The sequence below is a fragment of the Triticum urartu genome, chromosome 5A (assembly GCF_056163025.1).
Source record: "Triticum urartu cultivar PI428250 chromosome 5A, HENAU_Tu73, whole genome shotgun sequence".
Lineage (NCBI taxonomy): Eukaryota > Viridiplantae > Streptophyta > Magnoliopsida > Poales > Poaceae > Triticum > Triticum urartu.
In genome coordinates, this window is record NC_141877.1 from 446,077,837 (window position 1) to 446,088,499 (window position 10,663).

Sequence of the window (10,663 nt, forward strand, 5' to 3'; positions counted from 1 at the left end):
ACTTTTTGTTTAGTTTTCTTTTTTTTCCTTTTTTTTGCTTTCTTGTATTTTATTTTCTTCTCCGGGTTTTTGTTTCTTTTTTCGTTTTCCCTTCAAATGCTTGTCAATATTTTATCAAATACTCACTCCGTCCCAAAATGAATGTCTCAACCTTAGTACAACTTTGTACTAAAATTAGAACAAAGTTGAGACACTTATTTTGGGCGGGGGAGTGCTTGTCAACATTTTTTCAAATACTTGTTCTATATTTTCTTAAATACGTGTTCAACCTTTTTCAAATACTTGTTCAACATTTTTATATACATGAGCAAAAAAAATTCAAATACTTGTATAGCATTTTTTTTCCAAATACGCGTTCAACATTTTTTCAAACGAGAAAGCTAAGTACCTGCCGACTGGTGGTTAGCAACAGGCATGCACGCTTCCGTCGTCCTCGGTTGTTTTTCTTCTTCTGTTTTTCTTTTCATTTTTTCTTCGGATTTATTGTTTTATTTTTCTTCTCCAATTTTTGTTTAGTTTTCCTTTTTTTCCTTTTTTTTGGTTTCTTGTATTTTATTTTCTTCTCCGGGTTTTTGTTTCTTTTTTCATTTTCCGTTCAAATGCTTGTCAATATTTTATCAAATACTCACTCCATCCCAAAATGAATGTCTCAACCTTAGTACAACTTTGTACTAAAATTAGTACAAAGTTGAGACACTTATTTTGGGCTGGGGAGTGCTTGTTAACATTTTTCCAAATACTTGTTCTATATTTTCTTAAATACGTGTTCAACCTTTTTCAAATACTTGTTCAACATTTTTATATACATGAGCAAAAAAAATCAAATACTTGTATAACATTTTTTTCCAAATACGCGTTCAACATTTTTTCAAACGAGAAAGCTAAGTACCTGCCGACTGGTGGTTAGCAACAGGCATGCACGCTTCCGTCGTCCTCGGTTGTTTTTCTTCTTCTGTTTTTCTTTTCATTTTTTCTTCGGATTTATTGTTTTATTTTTCTTCTCCACTTTTTGTTTAGTTTTCCTTTTTTTCCTTTTTTTTGCTTTCTTGTATTTTATTTTCTTCTCCGGGTTTTTGTTTCTTTTTTCGTTTTCCCTTCAAATTCTTGTCAATATTTTATCAAATACTCACTCCGTCCCAAAATGAATGTCTCAACCTTAGTACAACTTTGTACTAAAATTAGAACAAAGTTGAGACACTTATTTTGGGCGGGGGAGTGCTTGTCAACATTTTTTCAAATACTTGTTCTATATTTTCTTAAATACGTGTTCAACCTTTTTCAAATACTTGTTCAACATTTTTATATACATGAGCAAAAAAAATTCAAATACTTGTATAACATTTTTTTTCCAAATACGCGTTCAACATTTTTTCAAACGAGAAAGCTAAGTACCTGCCGACTGGTGGTTAGCAACAGGCATGCACGCTTCCGTCGTCCTCGGTTGTTTTTCTTCTTCTGTTTTCCTTTTCATTTTTTCTTCGGATTTATTGTTTTATTTTTCTTCTCCACTTTTTGTTTAGTTTTCCTTTTTTTCCTTTTTTTTGCTTTCTTGTATTTTATTTTCTTCTCCGGGTTTTTGTTTCTTTTTTCGTTTTCCCTTCAAATGCTTGTCAATATTTTATCAAATACTCACTCCGTCCCAAAATGAATGTCTCAACCTTAGTACAACTTTGTACTAAAATTAGTACAAAGTTGAGACACTTATTTTGGGCGGGGGAGTGCTTGTCAACATTTTTTCAAATACTTGTTCTATATTTTCTTAATTACGTGTTCAACATTTTTATATACATGAGCCAAAAAAATTCAAATACTTGTATAACATTTTTTTTCCAAATACGCGTTCAACATTTTTTCAAACGAGAAAACTAAGTACCTGCCGACTGGTGGTTAGCAACAGGCATGCACGCTTCCGTCGTCCTCGGTTGTTTTTCTTCTTCTGTTTTTCTTTTCATTTTTTCTTCGGATTTATTGTTTTATTTTTCTTCTCCACTTTTTGTTTAGTTTTCCTTTTTTTTGCTTTCTTGTATTTTATTTTCTTCTCCGGGTTTTTGTTTCTTTTTTCTTTTTCCCTTCAAATGCTTGTCAATATTTTATCAAATACTCACTCCGTCCCAAAATGAATGTCTCAACCTTAGTACAATTTTGTACTAAAATTAGTACAAAGTTGAGACACTTATTTCGGGCGGGGGAGTGCTTGTCAACATTTTTTCAAATACTTGTTCTATATTTTCTTAAATACGTGTTCAACCTTTTTCAAATACTTGTTCAACATTTTTATATACATGAGCAAAAAAAATTCAAATACTTGTATAACATTTTTTTCCAAATACGCGTTCAACATTTTTTCAAACGAGAAAGCTAAGTACCTGCCGACTGGTGGTTAGCAACAGGCATGCACCCTTCCGTCGTCCTCGGTTGTTTTTCTTCTTCTGTTTTTCTTTTCATTTTTTCTTCGGATTTATTGTTTTATTTTCTTCTCCACTTTTTGTTTAGTTTTCTTTTTTTTCCTTTTTTTTGCTTTCTTGTATTTTATTTTCTTCTCCGGGTTTTTGTTTCTTTTTTCGTTTTCCCTTCAAATGCTTGTCAATATTTTATCAAATACTCACTCCGTCCCAAAATGAATGTCTCAACCTTAGTACAACTTTGTACTAAAATTAGTACAAAGGTGAGACACTTATTTTGGGCGGGGGAGTGCTTGTCAACATTTTTTCAAATACTTGTTCTATATTTTCAGAAATACGTGTTCAACCTTTTTCAAATACTCGTTCAACATTTTTATATACATGAGCAAAAAAAATTCAAATACCTGTATAACATTTTTTTTTCCAAATACGCGTTCAACATTTTTTCAAACGAGAAAGCTAAGTACCTGCCGACTGGTGGTTAGCAACAGGCATGCACGCTTCCGTCGTCCTCGGTTGTTTTTCTTCTTCTGTTTTTCTTTTCATTTTTTCTTCGAATTTATTGTTTTATTTTTCTTCTCCACTTTTTGTTTAGTTTTCCTTTTTTTCCTTTTTTTTGCTTTCTTGTATTTTATTTTCTTCTCCGGGTTTTTGTTTCTTTTTTCGTTTTCCCTTCAAATGCTTGTCAATATTTTATCAAATACTCACTCCGTCCCAAAATGAATGTCTCAACCTTAGTACAACTTTATACTAAAATTAGTACAAAGTTGAGACACTTATTTTGGGCGGGGGAGGGCTTGTCAACATTTTTTCAAATACTTGTTCTATATTTTTTTAAATACGTGTTCAACCTTTTTCAAATACTTGTTCAACATTTTTATATACATGAGCAAAAAAAATTCAAATACTTGTATAACATTTTTTTCCAAATACGCGTTCAACATTTTTTCAAACGAGAAAGCTAAGTACCTGCCGACTGGTGGTTAGCAACAGGCATGCACGCTTCCGTCGTCCTCGGTTGTTTTTCTTCTTCTGTTTTTCTTTTCATTTTTTCTTCGGATTTATTGTTTTATTTTTCTTCTCCACTTTTTGTTTAGTTTTCCTTTTTTTCCTTTTTTTTGCTTTCTTGTATTTTATTTTCTTCTCCGGGTTTTTGTTTCTTTTTTCGTTTTCCCTTCAAATGCTTGTCAATATTTTATCAAATACTCACTCCGTCCCAAAATGAATGTCTCAACCTTAGTACAACTTTGTACTAAAATTAGTACAAAGGTGAGACACTTATTTTGGGCGGGGGAGTGCTTGTCAACATTTTTTCAAATACTTGTTCTATATTTTCATAAATACGTGGTCAACCTTTTTCAAATACTCGTTCAACATTTTTATATACATGAGCAAAAAAAATTCAAATACCTGTATAACATTTTTTTTCCAAATACGCGTTCAACATTTTTTCAAACGAGAAAGCTAAGTACCTGCCGACTGGTGGTTAGCAACAGGCATGCACGCTTCCATCGTCCTCGGTTGTTTTTCTTCTTCTGTTTTTCTTTTCATTTTTTCTTCGGATTTATTGTTTTATTTTTCTTCTCCACTTTTTGTTTAGTTTTCCTTTTTTCCTTTTTTTTTGCTTTCTTGTATTTTATTTTCTTCTCCAGGTTTTTGTTTCTTTTTTCGTTTTCCCTTCAAATGCTTGTCAATATTTTATCAAATACTCACTCCGTCCCAAAATGAATGTCTCAACCTTAGTACAACTTTGTACTAAAATTAGTACAAAGTTGAGACACTTATTTTGGGCGGGGGAGTGCTTGTCAACATTTTTTCAAATACTTGTTCTATATTTTCTTAAATACGTGTTCAACCTTTTTCAAATACTTGTTCAACATTTTTATATACATGAGCAAAAAGAATTCAAATACTTGTATAACATTTTTTTCCAAATACGCGTTCAACATTTTTTCAAACGAGAAAGCTAAGTACCTGCCGACTGGTGGTTAGCAACAGGCATGCATGCTTCCGTCGTCCTTGGTTGTTTTTCTTCTTCTGTTTTTCTTTTCATTTTTTCTTCGGATTTATTGTTTTATTTTTCTTCTCCACTTTTTGTTTAGTTTTCCTTTTTTTCCTTTTTTTTGCTTTCTTGTATTTTATTTTCTTCTCCAGGTTTTTGTTTCTTTTTTCGTTTTCCCTTCAAATGCTTGTCAATATTTTATCAAATACTCACCCCGTCCCAAAATGAATGTCTCAACCTTAGTACAACTTTGTACTAAAATTAGTACAAAGTTGAGACACTTATTTTGGGCGGGGGAGTGCTTGTCAACATCTTTTCAAATACTTGTTCTATATTCTCTTAAATACGTGTTCAACCTTTTTCAAATACTTGTTCAATTTTTTTATATACATGAGCAAAAAGAATTCAAATACTTGTATAACATTTTTTTTCCAAATACGCGTTCAACATTTTTTCAAACGAGAAAGCTAAGTACCTGCCGACTGGTGGTTAGCAACAGGCATGCACGCTTCCTCGTCCTCGGTTGTTTTTCTTCTTCTGTTTTTCTTTTCATTTTTTCTTCGGATTTATTGTTTTATTTTTCTTCTCCACTTTTTGTTTAGTTTTCCTTTTTTCCTTTTTTTGCTTTCTTGTATTTTATTTTCTTCTCCGGGTTTTTGTTTCTTTTTTCGTTTTCCCTTCAAATGCTTGTCAATATTTTATCAAATACTCACTCCGTCCCAAAATGAATGTCTCAACCTTAGTACAACTTTGTACTAAAATTAGAACAAAGTTGAGACACTTATTTTGTGCGGGGGAGTGCTTGTCAACATTTTTTCAAATACTTGTTCTATATTTTCTTAAATACGTGTTCAACCTTTTTCAAATACACGTTCAGCATTTTTATATACATGAGCAAAAAAAATTCAAATACCTATATAACATTTTTTTTCCAAATACGCGTTCAACATTTTTTCAAACGAGAAAGCTAAGTACCTGCCGACTGGTGGTTAGCAACAGGCATGCACGCTTCCGTCGTCCTCGGTTGTTTTTCTTCTTCTGTTTTCCTTTTCATTTTTTCTTCGGATTTATTGTTTTATTTTTCTTCTCCACTTTTTGTTTAGTTTTCCTTTTTTTCCTTTTTTTTGCTTTCTTTTATTTTATTTTCTTCTCCGGGTTTTTGTTTCTTTTTTCGTTTTCCCTTCAAATGCTTGTCAGTATTTTATCAAATACTCACTCCGTCCCAAAATGAATGTCTCAACCTTAGTACAACTTTGTACTAAAATTAGTACAAAGTTGAGACACTTATTTTGGGCGGGGGAGTGCTTGTCAACATTTTTTCAAATACTTGTTCTATATTTTCTTAAATACGTGTTCAACCTTTTTCAAATACTTGTTCAACATTTTTATATACATGAGCAAAAAGAATTCAAATACTTGTATAACATTTTTTTCCAAATACGCGTTCAACATTTTTTCAAACGAGAAAGCTAAGTACCTGCCGACTGGTGGTTAGCAACAGGCATGCATGCTTCCGTCGTCCTTGGTTGTTTTTCTTCTTCTGTTTTTCTTTTCATTTTTTCTTCGGATTTATTGTTTTATTTTTCTTCTCCACTTTTTGTTTAGTTTTCCTTTTTTTCCTTTTTTTTGCTTTCTTGTATTTTATTTTCTTCTCCAGGTTTTTGTTTCTTTTTTCGTTTTCCCTTCAAATGCTTGTCAATATTTTATCAAATACTCACTCCGTCCCAAAATGAATGTCTCAACCTTAGTACAACTTTGTACTAAAATTAGTACAAAGTTGAGACACTTATTTTGGGCGGGGGAGTGCTTGTCAACATTTTTTCAAATACTTGTTCTATATTCTCTTAAATACGTGTTCAACCTTTTTCAAATACTTGTTCAATTTTTTTATATACATGAGCAAAAAGAATTCAAATACTTGTATAACATTTTTTTTCCAAATACGCGTTCAACATTTTTTCAAACGAGAAAGCTAAGTACCTGCCGACTAGTGGTTAGCAACAGGCATGCACGCTTCCTCGTCCTCGGTTGTTTTTCTTCTTCTGTTTTTCTTTTCATTTTTTCTTCGGATTTATTGTTTTATTTTTCTTCTCCACTTTTTGTTTAGTTTTCCTTTTTTCCTTTTTTTGCTTTCTTGTATTTTATTTTCTTCTCCGGGTTTTTGTTTCTTTTTTCGTTTTCCCTTCAAATGCTTGTCAATATTTTATCAAATACTCACTCCGTCCCAAAATGAATGTCTCAACCTTAGTACAACTTTGTACTAAAATTAGAACAAAGTTGAGACACTTATTTTGTGCGGGGGAGTGCTTGTCAACATTTTTTCAAATACTTGTTCTATATTTTCTTAAATACGTGTTCAACCTTTTTCAAATACACGTTCAACATTTTTATATACATGAGCAAAAAAAATTCAAATACCTATATAACATTTTTTTTTCCAAATACGCGTTCAACATTTTTTCAAACGAGAAAGCTAAGTACCTGCCGACTGGTGGTTAGCAACAGGCATGCACGCTTCCGTCGTCCTCGGTTGTTTTTCTTCTTCTGTTTTCCTTTTCATTTTTTCTTCGGATTTATTGTTTTATTTTTCTTCTCCACTTTTTGTTTAGTTTTCCTTTTTTTCCTTTTTTTTGCTTTCTTTTATTTTATTTTCTTCTCCGGGTTTTTGTTTCTTTTTTCGTTTTCCCTTCAAATGCTTGTCAGTATTTTATCAAATACTCACTCCGTCCCAAAATAAATGTCTCAACCTTAGTACAACTTTGTACTAAAATTAGTACAAAGTTGAGACACTTATTTTGGGCGGGGGAGTGCTTGTCAACATTTTTTCAAATACTTGTTCTATATTTTCTTAAATACGTGTTCAACCTTTTTCAAATACTTGTTCAACATTTTTATATACATGAGCAAAAAAAAATCAAATACTTGTATAACATTTTTTTCCAAATACGCGTTCAACATTTTTTCAAACGAGAAAGCTAAGTACCTGCCGACTGGTGGTTAGCAACAGGCATGCACGCTTCCGTCGTCCTCGGTTGTTTTTCTTCTTCTGTTTTTCTTTTCATTTTTTCTTCGGATTTATTGTTTTATTTTTCTTCTCCACTTTTTGTTTAGTTTTCCTTTTTTTGCTTTCTTGTATTTTATTTTCTTCTCCGGGTTTTTGTTTCTTTTTTCGTTTTCCCTTCAAATGCTTGTCAATATTTTATCAAATACTCACTCCGTCCCAAAATGAATGTCTCAACCTTAGTACAACTTTGTACTAAAATTAGTACAAAGTTGAGACACTTATTTTGGGCGGGGGAGTGCTTGTCAACATTTTTTCAAATACTTGTTCTATATTCTCTTAAATACGTGTTCAACCTTTTTCAAATACTTGTTCAACATTTTATATACATGAGCAAAAAGAATTCAAATACTTGTATAACATTTTTTTTCCAAATACGCGTTCAACATTTTTTCAAACGAGAAAGCTAAGTACCTGCCGACTGGTGGTTAGCAACAGGCATGCACGCTTCCTCGTCCTCGGTTGTTTTTCTTCTTCTGTTTTTCTTTTCATTTTTTCTTCGGATTTATTGTTTTATTTTTCTTCTCCACTTTTTGTTTAGTTTTCCTTTTTTCCTTTTTTTGCTTTCTTGTATTTTATTTTCTTCTCCGGGTTTTTGTTTCTTTTTTCGTTTTCCCTTCAAATGCTTGTCAATATTTTATCAAATACTCACTCCGTCCCAAAATGAATGTCTCAACCTTAGTACAACTTTGTACTAAAATTAGAACAAAGTTGAGACACTTATTTTGTGCGGGGGAGTGCTTGTCAACATTTTTTCAAATACTTGTTCTATATTTTCTTAAATACGTGTTCAACCTTTTTCAAATACACGTTCAACATTTTTATATACATGAGCAAAAAAAATTCAAATACCTATATAACATTTTTTTTCCAAATACGCGTTCAACATTTTTTCAAACGAGAAAGCTAAGTACCTGCCGACTGGTGGTTAGCAACAGGCATGCACGCTTCCGTCGTCCTCGGTTGTTTTTCTTCTTCTGTTTTCCTTTTCATTTTTTCTTCGGATTTATTGTTTTATTTTTCTTCTCCACTTTTTGTTTAGTTTTCCTTTTTTTCCTTTTTTTTGCTTTCTTTTATTTTATTTTCTTCTCCGGGTTTTTGTTTCTTTTTTCGTTTTCCCTTCAAATGCTTGTCAGTATTTTATCAAATACTCACTCCGTCCCAAAATAAATGTCTCAACCTTAGTACAACTTTGTACTAAAATTAGTACAAAGTTGAGACACTTATTTTGGGCGGGGGAGTGCTTGTCAACATTTTTTCAAATACTTGTTCTATATTTTCTTAAATACGTGTTCAACCTTTTTCAAATACTTGTTCAACATTTTTATATACATGAGCAAAAAAAAATCAAATACTTGTATAACATTTTTTTCCAAATACGCGTTCAACATTTTTTCAAACGAGAAAGCTAAGTACCTGCCGACTGGTGGTTAGCAACAGGCATGCACGCTTCCGTCGTCCTCGGTTGTTTTTCTTCTTCTGTTTTTCTTTTCATTTTTTCTTCGGATTTATTGTTTTATTTTTCTTCTCCACTTTTTGTTTAGTTTTCCTTTTTTTGCTTTCTTGTATTTTATTTTCTTCTCCGGGTTTTTGTTTCTTTTTTCGTTTTCCCTTCAAATGCTTGTCAATATTTTATCAAATACTCACTCCGTCCCAAAATGAATGTCTCAACCTTAGTACAACTTTGTACTAAAATTAGTACAAAGTTGAGACACTTATTTTGGGCTGGGGAGTGCTTGTCAACATTTTTCCAAATACTTGTTCTATATTTTCTTAAATACGTGTTCAACCTTTTTCAAATACTTGTTCAACATTTTTATATACATGAGCAAAAAAAAATCAAATACTTGTATAACATTTTTTTCCAAATACGCGTTCAACCTTTTTTCAAACGAGAAAGCTAAGTACCTGCCGACTGGTGGTTAGCAACAGGCATGCACGCTTCCGTCGTCCTCGGTTGTTTTTCTTCTTCTGTTTTTCTTTTCATTTTTTCTTCGGATTTATTGTTTTATTTTTCTTCTCCACTTTTTGTTTAGTTTTCTTTTTTTTCCTTTTTTTTGCTTTCTTGTATTTTATTTTCTTCTCCGGGTTTTTGTTTCTTTTTTCGTTTTCCCTTCAAATGCTTGTCAATATTTTATCAAATACTCACTCCGTCCCAAAATGAATGTCTCAACCTTAGTACAACTTTGTACTAAAATTAGAACAAAGTTGAGACACTTATTTTGGGCGGGGGAGTGCTTGTCAACATTTTTTCAAATACTTGTTCTATATTTTCTTAAATACGTGTTCAACCTTTTTCAAATACTTGTTCAACATTTTTATATACATGAGCAAAAAAATTCAAATACTTGTATAGCATTTTTTTTCCAAATACGCGTTCAACATTTTTTCAAACGAGAAAGCTAAGTACCTGCCGACTGGTGGTTAGCAACAGGCATGCACGCTTCCGTCGTCCTCGGTTGTTTTTCTTCTTCTGTTTTTCTTTTCATTTTTTCTTCGGATTTATTGTTTTATTTTTCTTCTCCAATTTTTGTTTAGTTTTCCTTTTTTTTTCCTTTTTTTTGGTTTCTTGTATTTTATTTTCTTCTCCGGGTTTTTGTTTCTTTTTTCATTTTCCGTTCAAATGCTTGTCAATATTTTATCAAATACTCACTCCATCCCAAAATGAATGTCTCAACCTTAGTACAACTTTGTACTAAAATTAGTACAAAGTTGAGACACTTATTTTGGGCTGGGGAGTGCTTGTTAACATTTTTCCAAATACTTGTTCTATATTTTCTTAAATATGTGTTCAACCTTTTTCAAATACTTGTTCAACATTTTTATATACATGAGCAAAAAAAATCAAATACTTGTATAACATTTTTTTCCAAATACGCGTTCAACATTTTTTCAAACGAGAAAGCTAAGTACCTGCCGACTGGTGGTTAGCAACAGGCATGCACGCTTCCGTCGTCCTCGGTTGTTTTTCTTCTTCTGTTTTTCTTTTCATTTTTTCTTCGGATTTATTGTTTTATTTTTCTTCTCCACTTTTTGTTTAGTTTTCCTTTTTTTCCTTTTTTTTGCTTTCTTGTATTTTATTTTCTTCTCCGGGTTTTTGTTTCTTTTTTCGTTTTCCCTTCAAATTCTTGTCAATATTTTATCAAATACTCACTCCGTCCCAAAATGAATGTCTCAACCTTAGTACAACTTTGTACT